The sequence below is a fragment of the Ranitomeya imitator genome, chromosome 1 (assembly GCF_032444005.1).
Source record: "Ranitomeya imitator isolate aRanImi1 chromosome 1, aRanImi1.pri, whole genome shotgun sequence".
In the NCBI taxonomy this organism is placed as follows: Eukaryota; Metazoa; Chordata; class Amphibia; order Anura; family Dendrobatidae; genus Ranitomeya; species Ranitomeya imitator.
The window spans coordinates 657,705,267-657,721,403 of NC_091282.1; the positions used below are offsets into that span (position 1 = coordinate 657,705,267).

At 44.1% G+C, this 16,137-nt stretch overlaps 1 protein-coding gene across 2 annotated transcripts in view; it reads right to left on the minus strand.

The window, feature by feature from the left end:
• The window catches only part of LOC138639702 (NACHT, LRR and PYD domains-containing protein 3-like), a 75,422-nt gene that overhangs the window by 44,671 nt on the left and 14,614 nt on the right, over positions 1-16,137 (minus strand). For both annotated transcript variants that reach the window (XM_069728776.1, XM_069728777.1), the window contains exon 2: positions 5,755-5,810. The gene's annotated coding sequence lies outside the window, so the exon portion shown is untranslated. The remainder of the gene's footprint in view (positions 1-5,754; positions 5,811-16,137) is intronic.

Sequence of the window (16,137 nt, forward strand, 5' to 3'; positions counted from 1 at the left end):
CGGAGTGGTGCCGTGTGTGTACAAGGTGTATGGAGAGGAGCCATGTGTGTATGAGGTGTACGGAGCGGAGCCGTGTGTGTGCAAGGTATACGGAGCAGCGTGTACGAGGTGTATGGAGCGGAGCCGTGTGTACATGAGGTGTACGGAGTGGAGCCATGTGTGTATGAGGTGTACGAAACGGAGCCGTGTGTGTACGAGGTGTACGGAGCGGAGCCGCATGTGCAGGGTGTATGGAGCGGAGTCGTGTGTGTACGAGGTGTATGGGGCGGAGTCGCATGTGTACGAGGTGTACGGAGCGGACGCTGGCTGTGTCGGATCGGAGCAGATATTGCTCCTCGCTCTGACACTGACTGGCACAGGAGACACGGAGAGGTCTTTATCAGTGGCGTATCACAGCTGCAGCGATGTGAGCAGTCAGCATCGCAGCTGGATGACACCATTCAGTGCCATGGGAGTGAAAGCTGCCGGCTGCTGCGAGGGTGCACGGTGAAAGGTGTGTGCGTGTGTGTGTAGTGATGGAGAAGGCAATGATGGGGGTGGGGTAACCATGTATGACCATTATACTGTACCCAGCATTGTGTGGGGCCATTATACTGTATGGAGGATAATGTGGGGCCATTATACTGTATGGACCATCACATGGGGCAAGTATACTGTACACAGCATCATGTGGGGCCATTATACAGTATGGAGCATCATGTGTGGCCATTATACAGTATGCAGCATCATGTGTGGCCATTATACAGTATGCAGCATCATGTGTGGCCATTATACAGTACGAAGCATCATGTGGGGCCATTATACATTATGGAGCATCATGTGTGGCCATTATACAGTATGCAGCATCATGTGGGCCCATTATACTGTACGGAGCATCACGAGGGGCCAGTGCACTGTACGCAGCATCATGTGTGGCCATTATACAGTACGAAGCATCATGTGGGGCCATTATACATTATGGAGCATCATGTGTGGCCATTATACAGTATGCAGCATCATGTGGGCCCATTATACTGTATGGAGCATCACGTGGGGCCATTATACAGTATGGAGCACTGTGTGGCCATATTTTTTTTTGTTTATAATTATTGTTTACGAAACATTGTGATCAGAAGTGCTAAATGGGTGTGGTTGGGGCGTGACTATTGTGAAATGGGTGTGGTCAGAGGTGTGGCTAAAATTTGCATTTGTTGGGAGGTATGCATTTGTAGTGGTTGAAAGCAATGTTAAAGTTGAAAAACACCTCAAAAACATCATTTTAGACATTTTTAGACCTTAAAAGGACCCTCAGGGGGGATCGTGGTAAAAATACTCGGGTCTCCCATAGACTTACATTGGGCTCGTTGTTCTGGCCGAGTACCCGAGTATTCCAATTTGCTCGACCCGGGCAACGAGCACCCGAGCATTTTAGTGCTTGCTCATCAGTCATCACTAATCAAGACCCCTGACAATTTTGCCGTATATACTCGAGTATAAGCCGACCCGAGTATAAGCCGACCCCTCATTTTGCCACAAAAACTGGGAAAACTTAATGACTCAAGTATAAGCCTAGGGTGGAAAATGCAGCAGCTGCCGGTAAATTTCAAAAGTAAAAATAGATACCAATAAAAGTAAAATTAATTGAGACATCAGTAGGTTAAGTGTTTTTGAATATCCATATTGAATCAGGAGCCCCCATATAATTCTCCATAAAGTTTGATGGGTCCCATTAAATGCTCCATAATAAAATATGCCCCATATAAACCTGCATAAAGGGTAATAAGGGCCCCATAAGATGCTCCATAGAGATATTTGCCCTATATAGTGCTGCACAAACGTTATGGCCCCATAAGATGCTCCATACAGTCACTTGCCCCATATAATGCTGCGCAAACGTTATGGCCCCATAAGATGCTCCATACAGTCACTTGCCCCATATAGTGCTGCACAAACGTTATGGCCCCATAAGATGCTCCATACAGTCACTTGCCCCTTATAGTGCTGCACAAACATTATGGCCCCATAAGATGCTCCATACAGTCACTTGCCCCATATAATGCTGCACAAACGTTATGGCCCCATAAGATGCTCCATACAGTCACTTGCCCCATATAATGCTGCACAAACGTTATAGCCCCATAAGATGCTCCATACAGTCACTTGCCCCCTATGCTGTGGGTGCGATAAAAAAAAAATAATCACATACTCACCTCTCCTCACTCAGGACCCCCGGCACTTTCAATATTCACCTACACCTCGTTCGGGTGTGGCTCCGTCTTCAGCACTGACGTTCAGGCAGAGGGTGCGCACTGACCACGTCATCGCGCCCTGTGACCTGAGCGTCACAGCCAGAGGACGCTGAAGACGGAGCCGCACCGGAACGAGGAGAGATGAATATCACGCAGCACAGCCCTCCCCGTATACTCACCTGCTCCTGGCACGGTGCAGTCTCTGCTTCTCCAGGCGCTGCATATTCTTCCTGTATTGAGCGGTCATAGTTACCGCTCATTACAGTAATGAATATGTGGCTCCAACCCTATTGGAGGTGGAGCCGCATATTCATTACTGTAATGAGCAGTACCATGTGACCGCTCACTACTGGAAGAAGCTGCAGCGCTGGAAGAAGCAGGGACGTGCAGGGACCGCGCCAGGAGTAGGTGAGTATAACTAGACAGCCCCCACTCCCCCTCCCCTGCTGACCCCTGGGTATGACTTGAGTATAAGCCCAGAGAAGGACTTTCAGCCCCAAAAAATGGGCTGAAAATCTCGGCTTATACTTGAGTATATGCGGTAAGTCATATAGTCAGTAGTTTAGTCGCAGTAATAGTGTCTAGACTATTTGCTGTTTTGCTCAAAAATTTACATACCATGGCTGAATTTTTGCTTTCTTGTCCTTTTTTCAGAGAATATGAATGATAATAACAAAACTTTTTCTCCAAAAAGTGGTTGGTGGTTGGGTGCAGCCATTTATTGTCAAACTACTGTGTTTTCTCTTTTTAACCCTGCTGTTCTGTTGGTCAAAAATGACCGACTTTGAACTTCAATATTCTTTAAAATATTCAAGATGCGGCTCTGAAACCCGTGGCCGACCGACCCATCCTCATTTAAGTCCATCAACCACAAGTTTCAGAACCGCATCTTGAACACCCCAAAAAATACCAAAGTTCAAAATAGGTCTCCCCAGACCGAACAGAACAGCAGGGTTAAATCATAATGACAACCCAAAGCATCCAAATGACCCTGATCAAAAGTTCATATACCCTTGTGATTTGGGCCTGATAACATGCACAGAAGTTGACACAAAGGGGTTTGAATGGCTACTAAAGGTAACATTCTCACCTGTGACCATTTTGCTTGTAATCAGTGAATCAGTGTGTGTGCATAAAAGCTGAGTGACTTTCTAGGATCCAGACAGACTCTTGGATACTTCATACAACCACTGATGGTTCTGGATTGTGAGCCATGGCGAAATCAAAAGAATTATCACCGGATCTATGGGAAAAGGTAGTTGAACTGTATAAAACAGGAAAGGGTTACAAAAAGATATCCAAGGAATTGATAATGCCAGTCAGCAGCGTTGAAACTGTGATTAACAAATGGAAAATCAGGGGCTCTGTAAAAACAAACCACGGTCAGGTAGACCAACAAAAATGTCGTCCACAACTGCCAGGAAAATTGTTCGGGATACAAAGAAAATCCCACAAATAACATCAGCTGAAATACAGAACTCTTCGGAAACTAGCGGTGAGGCTGTTTCAAAATGCACAATAAGTAGGAAACTGAAGAAAAATGGGCTGCATGGTCGAGTCTCCAGAAGAAAGCCATTACTGCACAAATGCCACAAAGTACCTCACCTACAATATGCAAAACAGCACAGAGACAAGCCTCAAAACTTCTGGAACAAGGTAATTTGGAGTGATGAGACCAAAATTGAACTTTTTTTGTCACAACTATGACGCTTGCATCTGCGGCGCTGATTGGCTGCTCGGCTAGCGACATCCAGGAAGCCGGGTTCCCTCTGCAGCTTATTCAGCAAGCGCTATAGCTTGCCAAATAAGAAGGAACCTGAGCAAATTAGCTCATCTCTAATCACAACCATAAATGATACATTTGGAGAGAGGTCAACAAGGCCTATGATGAAAGGAACACCATTCCTACTGTAAAGCACAGAGGTGGATCGCTGAAGTTTTGGGGATGAGTGAGCTACAAAGGCACAGGAAACTTGGTCAAAGTTGAAGGAAAGATGAATGCAGCATGTTGTTAGTAAATACTGCAGGCAAATTTGCACTCATCAGTCCGGAAACTGCGCATGGGACGTACTTGGACCTTCTAACATGACAACGATCCAAGACACAAGGCCAAGTCAACCTGTCATTGACTGCAGCAGAAGGTTCTGGAGTAGCTTTCTCAGTCACCTGACTTTAATATCATTGAGCCACTCTGCGGAGATTTCAAGCGTGCAGTTCATGCTAGACAGCCCAAGAATTTAAAGGAACTGGAGGCTTTTTGCCAAGAAGAGAGGGCAGCTTTACCATTTGAGAAAATAAAGAACCTCATCCACAACTACCACAAAAGACTTCAAGCTGTCATTGATGTTAGAAGGGGTAATACACGGAAATGGGTATGTGAACTTTTGATCAGGGTCATTTGGATGTTTTGGGTTGTCATTATGATTTAAAAAGAGAAAACATAGTAGTTGGACAATAAATGGCTTCACCCAACCACTATCCATGAGTGGAAAAAAAGTTTTGGTGTTATTCATATTCTCTGAAAAAAGGACAAGAAATCAAAAATTCTGCCAGGGTATGTAGACTTTTGAGCACAACTGTATATAGAATATTAACACGTCTCTTATATATTGACACTGAATGTAAGCATTATTATACCTCTGTCCCACACTGGAATGCACATCCATATTTAATGTATTCTGCGTATCAGAGTGGAATGCACGGCCATCTTAGTGATGTCAATTCCAGCTACACTAAATTCCAGCCACAGAGACTGTATTCCATGCGGCTGCGTTCCAGTTTTTTGTTTACATCTCTTGCGGCCGCACAATTTTCCAATGTTGCAGCCAGTCAATCTAAATGTATTGTTAGTGAATAAATAATAATAATAATAATAATAATTTTATTTATATAGCGCCAACATATTCCGCAGCGCTTTACAAATTATAGAGGGGACTTGTACAGACAATAGACATTACAGCATAACAGAAATACAGTTCAAAACAGATACCAGGAGGAGTGAGGGCCCTGCTCGCAAGCTTACAAACTATGGGGAAATGGGGAGACACGAGAGGTGGATGGTAACAATTGCTTTAGTTATTCGGAGCAGCCATAGTGTAAGGCTCAGGTGTTCATGTAAAGCTGCATGAACCAGTTACCTGCCTAAGTATGTAGCAGTACAGACACAGAGGGCTAATACTGCATAAAGTGTATGAGAACATGATGCGAGGAACCTTTTATTTATTTATTTATTTTTTTTATTATAAATAGGCCACACAGGGATCGTTAGGTTAACGCATTGAGGCGGTAGGCCAGTCTGAACAAATGAGTTTTTAGGGCACGCTTAAAACTGTGGGGATTGGGGATTAATCGTATTAACCTAGGTAGTGCATTCCAAAGAATCGGCGCAGCACGTGTAAAGTCTTGGAGAATAAACCCCTGACATAACACACTAAGGGTGGAATCCTCTACATATGTGGGGGTTATATCCAGGTCTGGATATATGGTGATGTCTCACAGCCAGAGCACATGATACTCATGGGGTTACCTTGCTCATTAATTCATGATGGAACTTTTCTCTTCTGAAATTGGCATCAACTGGACCTATAAAGAAAGATAAGTACTTTGACTGATTATATTATTTATTGCAAATCAACATTGTATATACTCCTGAGGAACCTTTGATGCTGGAGTGAAAACGCGTCGAGTGTTGATAAGTGTTGATACGCACTGGTGCAAATACATACCCGCACAATTAGGCTATGTTCACACGTTGTGGATTTTGCAGTGGATCCGCAGCGTTTTCTCCACGTGAAATTGCACCAAATCCATAAAGGGTAACACAAGCAATGTTAATCAATGGAAATGTAGAATTGGTGTGCACATGCAGCAGAAAATTCCGCACTGATTCTCAGCGTTTTATTTTCCACAGCATGTCAATTCTTTTTGTGAATATGCAGCGTTTCTGGCACCACTCCAATCCATCCTACACTCTGCTGCCCGACTAATCCACCTGTCCCCCCGCTATTCCCCAGCCTCTCCCCTGTGTCAAGCCCTTCACTGGCTTCCTATCGCCCAGAGACTCCAGTTCAAAACCCTCACAAAGCCATCCACAACCTGTCTCCTCCATACATCTGTGACATGGTCTCCCGGTAGCTACCTACACGCAACCTCCGATCCTCTCAAGACCTCCTTCTCTACTCCCCTCTCATCTCTTCTTCCCATAACCGCATCCAAGACTTCTCCCGTGCTTCCCCCATACTCTGGAACTCTCTACCCCAACACATCAGACTCGCGCCTACCATAGAAACCTTCAAAAAGAACCTGAAGACTCATCTCTTCCGACAAGCCTACAGCCTGCAGTGATCCTCAACCTACTGAACAGCCACCCAGCCAGCTCTTCCCTCTCCTAGTGTATCCTCACCCACCCCCTGCAGACTGTGAGCCCTTGCGGGCAGGGTCCTCCCTCCTTATGCACTCGTGTGCCTTGTTATCTGCTCATGTTTAATGTATTTGTCTATATTTGCCCCGTATTCACATGTAAAGCGCCATGGAATAAATGGCGCTATAAAAATGTATAATAATAATAATAATAGTTTCTGCACCCATTGACTTACATTGAGTAAAATCCGCAGTGCCAAAGTTGAGTAAAATTTGCGTGCCAAAAATACTGCAAAAAGAAAGGAGGAAGAGTATGTGGGTGGAGATTATGTGTGTGGGTGGAGAATATGTGCGTGTCTGTCTGCAGGTGTCTCTGTGTGTGTGTGTCTGTGTGTGTCTGTCTGTGGGTGTCTGTGAGTGTGTAGCCAGGCATCATCTGATGGGACTACTACTCCCATCCGACTATATCTGCTGTCACATATAACAGTCACAGCATGTGCTGATGATGGGACAGTATTCGGCGACTGTGTTCAATTGTAGAACTAAAAAAAACATTTATACTCACCAAACACTTAATATTTGATGCTCGCGTCTCCTGCAGCAAAAATAAAATAATAAGCCAACATATACTCCCTGTCCGCCGTAGTCCATTTAATAATGAGCGTCCCACGACGATCTCACATGTAGAACAGTCACATCGGGAGATGTGACCGCTCTACCTGGCCTCCGGTGATACACTGACAGGAGGTGAACCTTCCACAGTGTATCACTGTGCCTCCGTGAGAGTTCACGGAGTTCGTGCTGTCACTTGCGGTACCACTGCGTGATAAAATTCTCACGCAGGGGTGCCATAAGTGAGAGCACAAACTCCGGTGAACTCTCAGTGATTCATTGCGGGAGCGATTATCTCCTGTCAGTGTATCACCAAAGGCTGGGTAGAGCAGTCACATCTTCCGATGTGACTGTTCTAGACGTGAGATCATCGTAGATCACTCGGTAATGGACTACATCAGAGAGTATTTATGTTGGTTTATTATTTTATTTTTGATGCAGGAAAACGAGGGTGTCGGGGATTAGGCAATGCAGTAAGTATGGTAAATTAAGATTTATAAAGTAGTCTGTGTGATTATTTCAATTAAAGGATTTTATTCTGGCTGCGTCTTTATTTACCATATAACTATAAGATTAGTAATGGATAGGTGTCTTATAGATGCTTCTCCATTACTAATCCATATGCTTGATGTCACCGGACAATACAATGGTAACATCAACCCCACAAATATTACCCCACTTGCCACCGCTACAGGGCAAGTGGAAAGAGTGAGGCTAAGTGCCAGAATTGGTGGATCTATAAGATGCACCATTTCTGGGGCGGCTGAGAGCTGATGTTTTAGCCTGGGGGGTGCCAATATACATGGCCCCTTCCCAGGCTATTAATATCAGCCCGCAGCTGTCTGCCTAGCCTTTGCTGGTTCGATTTTATAGGGGGACCACATGCCAATTTTTTTCTGGGGTTCCCCTGTATACTAGCCAATAAAAGCTAAGCAAACAACTGTGAGCTTATATTAACAGCCTGAGTACCTTTATGGCTATTGGCTCCTTCCCAGAATATTAACATCAGCCCTCAGCCATTGGCTTTCCCTCTGCTGGCTAAGAAAATTACACGGGAGCTCAGCTCACACATTTTTTTTTTAATACATTTTTTGAAAATTAAACAGATATTGCGTTTCACGCAGATTTTGTGTGTGTGTCTCTTTTATTTAACTCTTTATGAACAATTTTATTAATGAGGGTATCTGGCTAACACCTGTTCATTACTAAACCTCGGGCTTGGAGTTACATACATACATATATACATATACTGTATATTCACTTATATTTGTTTTGTCTGTGTAAACATTATATTTGAATGAAATGTAATGATAATATGGTCTTCAATGGAGAAAGTAAAAGAAGAGGTTGGACAAGGAAATTACATCACAATTCTTTTTTTTTGTTAAATAATATATCTTTATTTAGCTTGCAAATGCACAGACAAATCCGCAGAGAAAACTGTATGAACATCTGCATCAAATCCACATAAAAACCGGGCTGATTTTCAACTCGCTTTCTGCCAAGAGAGGAAGAATCCACACAGAATTCGCTAATTCGCAGCGTGCGCACATAGCCTTATGTTGCCATACCAATGTTGTTTATCAACTTCAGGTTAAGACTCTGGCCACTAATATTGTGATTTGATTACATAACCTATATTATCAGGGGTCTTGATCTGTCCCTTATCATTTCACATTTACCTTTTTGTTCTATTTATTCTACTTTATAATTAGGATCTGAACAGTGCCTTATACAGACCACAGGGCCAGTTCTCCTTGTGCGGAGGAGTAATTTGTGTTCCATCAGGGTGCCAAATTCCACGGCTATGTAGGGCCTGATAGGGATGCCTATAGGGATAGACCTTACTTACTCATCAGCATATAGTTGCCCAGATGTTTTTAAACATCTTTAGTGTCTTTTCCCTCACAAGAGGATTGTAATGCATCAGGACCCAATCCTATAGATGTACCAATTCGGACCACAATCCTACCATGAATATCCCAATCTTCCAAAGAATATCAAGACCCTAGGATTGTCCTGAATATGACTTCAATCTACCCAGATGTGTTTCAATTAGTATCCCAATCTTCGAAGGTTTGTCGCAAATGAGGATTTTATTTCTCACATGAATGTCCCAATCACAGCATAAAGGTACCGTCACACTCAGCAACTTTGCAACGAGAACGACAACGATCCGTGACGTTGCAGCGTCCTGGATAGCGATCTCGTTGTGTTTGACACGCAGCAGCGATCTGGATCCCGCTGTGCCATCGCTGGTCGGAGCTAGAAGTCCAGAACTTTATTTGGTCATTAGATCGGCGTGTATCGTCATGTTTGACATCAAAAGCAACGACGTCAGCAACGTTTTTACATGGAGCAAGAACGATAAGCGAGTCGCCGTTATGTCACTGGATCGCTCCTGCATCGTTCTGGAGTTGCTGTGTTTGACGTCTCTACTAGGGTTGAGCGAAACGGGTCGTTCATTTTCAAAAGTCGCCGACTTTTGGCAAAGTCGGGTTTCATGAAACCCGATCCGACCCCTGTGCGGGGTCGGCCATGCGGTACGCGACTTTCGCGCCAAAGTCGCGTTTCAATGACGCGAAAAGCACCATTTCTCAGCCAATGAAGGTAAACGCAGAGTGTGGGCAGCGTGATGACATAGGTCCTGGTCCCCACCATCTTAGAGAAGGGCATTGCAGTGATTGGCTTGCTGTCTGCGGCATCACAGGGGCTATAAAGGGGAGTTCCCGCCGACCGCCATGTTACTGCTGCTGATCTGAGCTTAGGGAGAGGTTGCTGCCGCTTCGTCAGAAGCAGGGATAGCGTTAGGCAGGGTCCATTAACCACCAAACCGCTTGTGCTGTAGCGATTTCCACTGCCCAACACCACCTTCGGTGTGCAGGGACAGTGGAAGCTACATTTTTTTTTTTTTCCCCCTCAGCGCTGTAGCTCATTGGGCTGCCCTAGAAGGCTCCCTGATAGCTGCATTGCTGTGTGTACGCCGCTGTGCAAACCAACTGCTTTTTTCAAAGCACAAATCCTCTTGTTCCTTCCTTTCTGCACAGCTATCTTTTTGGTTTGTACACACTTTTTATTTAATTTGTGCATCAGTCCACTCCTTATTGCTGCCTGCCATACCTGGCTGAGATTACTGCAGGGAGATAGTAATTGAAGGACACTCCCTGTTTTTTTTTTTTTTTTTGTGGGAGATTAAGATTGACATTTCTGCTAGAGTGCCATCCCTGTCTGTGTCATCTCTCACTCAGTGGGCCATAGAAAGCCTATTTATTTTTTTGCTTGATTTGGGTTATAAAATCTACCTGAAAAAATCACTACATCAATCAGTGGGAGAAAAATATTGGCCTCAGGGCTTGTGTGCCACTCTTGACTCCTGTGTGCATCGTCACTCACTCAGTGGGCCATAGAAAGCCTATTTATTTTTTTGCTTGATTTTGGTTCTAAAATCTACCTGAAAAAATCACTACATCAATCAGTGGGAGAAAAATATTGGCCTCAGGGCTTGTGTGCCACTCCTGACTCCTGTGTGCATCATCACTCACTCAGTGGGCCATAGAAAGCCCTTTTTTTTTTTTTTTTTGCTTTATTTGGGTTCTAAATTCTACCTGAAAAAATCAATAAATCAATCAGTGGGAGATTAATATTGGCCTTTGGGCTTGTGTGCCAGTCCTAAGCGTGCCATCTCTCTCTCAGATAGTGGGCCATAGAAAGCCTATTTATTTATTTTTTTTTTTATCGGGTTTATAAATTTTCCCTGGAAAAAAAAAAAAAGTGGGAGATTAATATTGGCCTCTGGGCTTGTGTGCCAGTCCTGAGCGTGCCATCTCTCTCACAAATAGTGGGCCATAGAAAGCCTATTTATTTATTTTTTTTTGGTTTTATAAATTCTCCCTTAAAAAAAAAGGGAGATTAATATTGGCCTTTGGGCTTGTGTGCCAGTCCTAAGCGTGCCATCTCTCTCTGTCTCTCAGATAGTGGGCCATAGAAAGCCTATTTATTATTTTTTTTATTGGGTTTATAAATTTTCCCTGGAACAAAAAAAAAAAAGTGGGAGATAAATATTGGCCTCTGGGCTTGTGTGCCACTCCTGACTCCTGTGTGCGTCATCTCTCACTCAGTGGGCCATAGAAAGCCTTTTTTTGTTTTATTTGTTTTCTAAATTCTCCCTGAAAAAATCATTTTATTTTATTTGGTTTCTAAATTCTTCCTGAAAAAATCATTTTATTCTATTTTTTTTTTCCTAAAGTCTCCCTGAAAAAAAAAAAAAAAAAAAAAATCAGTGGGAGATTAATATTGCCCTTTCTGCTTGTGTGCCAGTCTTGACTCCTGGGTGTGCCATCTCTCTCTCTCTCTCCAATTGTGGGCCATAGAAAGCCTATTATTTTTTTTAGCTTGATTTGGGTTCCAAAATCTACCTGAAAAAATCACTACATCAATCAGTGGGAGATAAATATTGGCCTCTGGGCTTGTGTGCCACTCCTGACTCCTGTGTGCGTCATCTCTCACTCAGTGGGCCATAGAAAGCCTTTTTTTGTTTTATTTGTTTTCTAAATTCTCCCTGAAAAAATCATTTTATTTTCTTTGGTTTCTAAATTCTTCCTGAAAAAATCATTTTATTCTATTTTTTTTTTCCTAAAGTCTCCCTGAAAAAAAAAAAAAAAAACAACAAATCAGTGGGAGATTAATATTGCCCTTTCTGCTTGTGTGCCAGTCTCGACTCCTGGGTGTGCGATCTCTCTCTCTCTCTCCAATTGTGGGCCATAGAAAGCCTATTATTTTTTTAGCTTGATTTGGGTTCCAAAATCTACCTGAAAAAATCACTACATCAATCAGTGGGAGATAAATATTGGCCTCTGGGCTTGTGTGCCACTCCTGACTCCTGTGTGCGTCATCTCTCACTCAGTGGGCCATAGAAAGCCTTTTTTTGTTTTATTTGTTTTCTAAATTCTCCCTGAAAAAATCATTTTATTTTATTTGGTTTCTAAATTCTTCCTGAAAAATCATTTTATTCTATTTTTTTTTTTCCTAAAGTCTCCCTGAAAAAAAAAAAAACAAATCAGTGGGAGATTAATATTGCCCTTTCTGCTTGTGTGCCAGTCTTGACTCCTGGGTGTGCCATCTCTCTCTCTCTCTCCAATTGTGGGCCATAGAAAGCCTATTATTTTTTTTAGCTTGATTTGGGTTCCAAAATCTACCTGAAAAAATCACTACATTAATCAGTGGGAGATAAATATTGGCCTCTGGGCTTGTGTGCCACTCCTGACTCCTGTGTGCGTCATCTCTCACTCAGTGGGCCATAGAAAGCCTTTTTTTGTTTCATTTGTTTTCTAAATTCTCCCTGAAAAAATCATTTTATTTTCTTTGGTTTCTAAATTCTTCCTGAAAAAATCATTTTATTCTATTTTTTTTTTTTCCTAAAGTCTCCCTGAAAAAAAACAAAAAAACAAAACATATCAGTGGGAGATTAATATTGCCCTTTCTGCTTGTGTGCCAGTCTTGACTCCTGGGTGTGCCATCTCTCTCTCTCTCTCCAATTGTGGGCCATAGAAAGCCTATTATTTTTTTAGCTTGATTTGGGTTCCAAAATCTACCTGAAAAAATCACTACATCAATCAGTGGGAGATAAATATTGGCCTCTGGGCTTGTGTGCCACTCCTGACTCCTGTGTGCGTCATCTCTCACTCAGTGGGCCATAGAAAGCCTTTTTTTGTTTTATTTGTTTTCTAAATTCTCCCTGAAAAAATCATTTTATTTTATTTGGTTTCTAAATTCTTCCTGAAAAAATCATTTTATTCTATTTTTTTTTTCCTAAAGTCTCCCTGAAAAAAAAAAAAAAAAAACAAATCAGTGGGAGATTAATATTGCCCTTTCTGCTTGTGTGCCAGTCTTGACTCCTGGGTGTGCCATCTCTCTCTCTCTCCAATTGTGGGCCATAGAAAGCCTATTATTTTTTTTAGCTTGATTTGGGTTCCAAAATCTACCTGAAAAAATCACTACATCAATCAGTGGGAGATAAATATTGGCCTCTGGGCTTGTGTGCCACTCCTGACTCCTGTGTGCGTCATCTCTCACTCAGTGGGCCATAGAAAGCCTTTTTTTGTTTTATTTGTTTTCTAAATTCTCCCTGAAAAAATCATTTTATTTTATTTGGTTTCTAAATTCTTCCTGAAAAAATCATTTTATTCTATTATTTTTTTTTCCTAAAGTCTCCCTTAAAAAAAAAAAAAAAATCAAATCAGTGGGAGATTAATATTTACATTTGTGCTTCAGTGACAGTCCTGCGTGTGTGGCATCTCTCTCATTTGTTGCCACCAACAACAGAGTGTGTAACATTGTGCCTGATTTTCGTTGTGGTCTCACTCACCTGTAAAGGGGTAGCTAAATCATACTGAAGTTATAGCTCACCGTGTAATTTGTGTGACAGCAACAAATACCGTTAGTTTGTTTACGTTTTTAAAACAATGAGGAAGTATGGTGGAAGAGGTCGTGGCCGGGGGCGTTCATTGTCAGCTGGTAATGAGGGTAGTGGTAGTGGTGGAGCATCAGCTGGTCGTGGGAAAAAAAATATTGCACCTAAGTCTGGAGCTGTGGAGCCAGGTTCGTCGTCTGGCTACACAAGGCCTCAAACGCTCCCTTTTCTGGGAGTAGGAAAACCGCTTTTAAAGCCGGAGCAGCAAGAGCAAGTTTTGGCTTATCTTGCTGACTCAGCCTCTAGCTCTTTTGCCTCCTCTCGTGAAACTGGTAAATGTCAAAGCAGCGCGTCGTTAGTGGATGTTCACGGTCAGGGACAAGTCGCTTCCTTGTCCTCTTCAGCAAAAACAACAACAGAGAAGAATGCAGCAGGCGACACAACGGGTTACTCCATGGAGCTCTTTACACATACCGTCCCTGGCTTAGAAAGTGAAGCAGTTAACAGTCCATGCCCATTACAAGTTGAATCTGACATGGAGTGCACTGATGCACAGCCACAGCCAGACTACTATGCTGGTCCTTTGACTCAGACCACAACATTGCCCTCGCAGGGTGCTGATCAAGAATCAGACCCTGATGAGACTATGTTGCCCCATCACGAACGCTATACCACCGACCGACACGGTGACACAGACGAAGTTGCACACGAGCTACAAGAAGAGGTAATAGATGACCCAGTTCTTGACCCCGATTGGCAGCCATTGGGGGAACAGGGTGCAGGCGGCAGCAGTTCTGAAGCGGAGGAGGAGGGGCCGCAGCAGGCATCAACATCGCAACAGGTTCCATCTGCCGGGCCCGTATCTTGCCCAAAACGCGTGGCAAAGCCAAAACCTGTTGGAGGACAGGGTGGCCATCCGGTTAAAGCTCAGTCTGCAATGCCTGAAAAGGTATCCGATGCTAGAAAGAGTGCAGTCTGGCATTTTTTTAAACAACATCCAATTGATCAGCGCAAAGTCATCTGTCAAAAATGTTCAACTACCTTAAGCAGAGGACAGAATCTGAAAAGTCTCAATACAAGTTGCATGCATAGACATTTAACCACCATGCATTTGCAAGCCTGGACTAACTACCAAACGTCCCTTAAGGTTGTAGCACCCTCGGCCAATGAAGCTAGTCAGCAACGCAACATCCCTTCCGGCAGTGTAGGGCCACCATTTTCCGCACCACCTGCAGTATCTGTGCAGGTTTCTTTGCCAGGCCAAAGCAGTCAGGGTCAGGGAATCACCAGTTTCGTAGTAGGAAACACTGCATCTAGGGCACCGGTGGCAACAATACCATCTCCCACCGTCTCTCAGTCTGCCATGTCCACCGGCACCCCCGCTAGTTCCACGATCTCCAGCTCTCCAGTCCAGCTCACCCTACATGAGACTATGGTTAGAAAAAGGAAGTACTTAGCCTCGCATCCGCGTACACAGGGTTTGAACGCACACATAGCTAGACTAATCTCGTTAGAGATGATGCCCTACCGGTTAGTTGAAAGCGAAGCTTTCAAAGCCCTGATGGACTACGCTGTACCACGCTACGAGCTACCCAGTCGACACTTTTTTTCCAGAAAAGCCATCCCAGCCCTACACCAGCATGTTAAAGAGCGCATCGTCCATGCACTCAGGCAATCTGTGAGCACAAAGGTGCACCTGACAACAGATGCATGGACCAGTAGGCATGGCCAGGGACGTTACGTGTCCATCACGGCACACTGGGTAAATGTGGTGGATGCAGGGTCCACAGGGGACAGCAAGTTTGGGACAGTTCTGCCTAGCCCACGGTCTAGGAAACAATTGGCTGTAGCCGTTCGCACCCCCTCCTCCTACTCTTCGTCCTCCTGCAGAAGCGAGAGCTCGTCCACAGACCGCAGTCGCACAACCACTCCATCCGCAGCTGCCACTGTTGCACACCAGGTCTCCCATTATGGGGCAGCTACTGGCAAACATCAGCAGGCTGTATTGGCTATGAAGTGTTTGGGCGACAACAGACACACCGCGGAAGTTCTGTCCGAGTTCTTGCAGAAAGAAACGCAGTCGTGGCTGGGCACTGTAGATCTTGAGGCAGGCAAGGTAGTGAGTGATAACGGAAGGAATTTCATGGCTGCCATCTCCCTTTCCCAACTGAAACACATTCCTTGCCTGGCTCACACCTTAAACCTGGTGGTGCAGTGCTTCCTGAAAAGTTATCCGGGGTTATCCGACCTGCTCCTCAAAGTGTGTGGACTTTGCTCACATATCCGCCGTTCGCCCGTACATGCCGTATGCAGACCTATCAGCGTTCTTTGAACCTTCCCCAGCATCGCCTAATCATAGACGTTGCAACAAGGTGGAACTCAACACTGCACATGCTTCAGAGACTGTGTGAACAGAGGCGGGCTGTTATGTTTTTGTGGGAGGATACAGATACACGGGCAGGCAGTAGGATGGCAGACATGGAGTTGTCAGGTGTGCAGTGGTCGAAGATTCAAGACATGTGTCAAGTC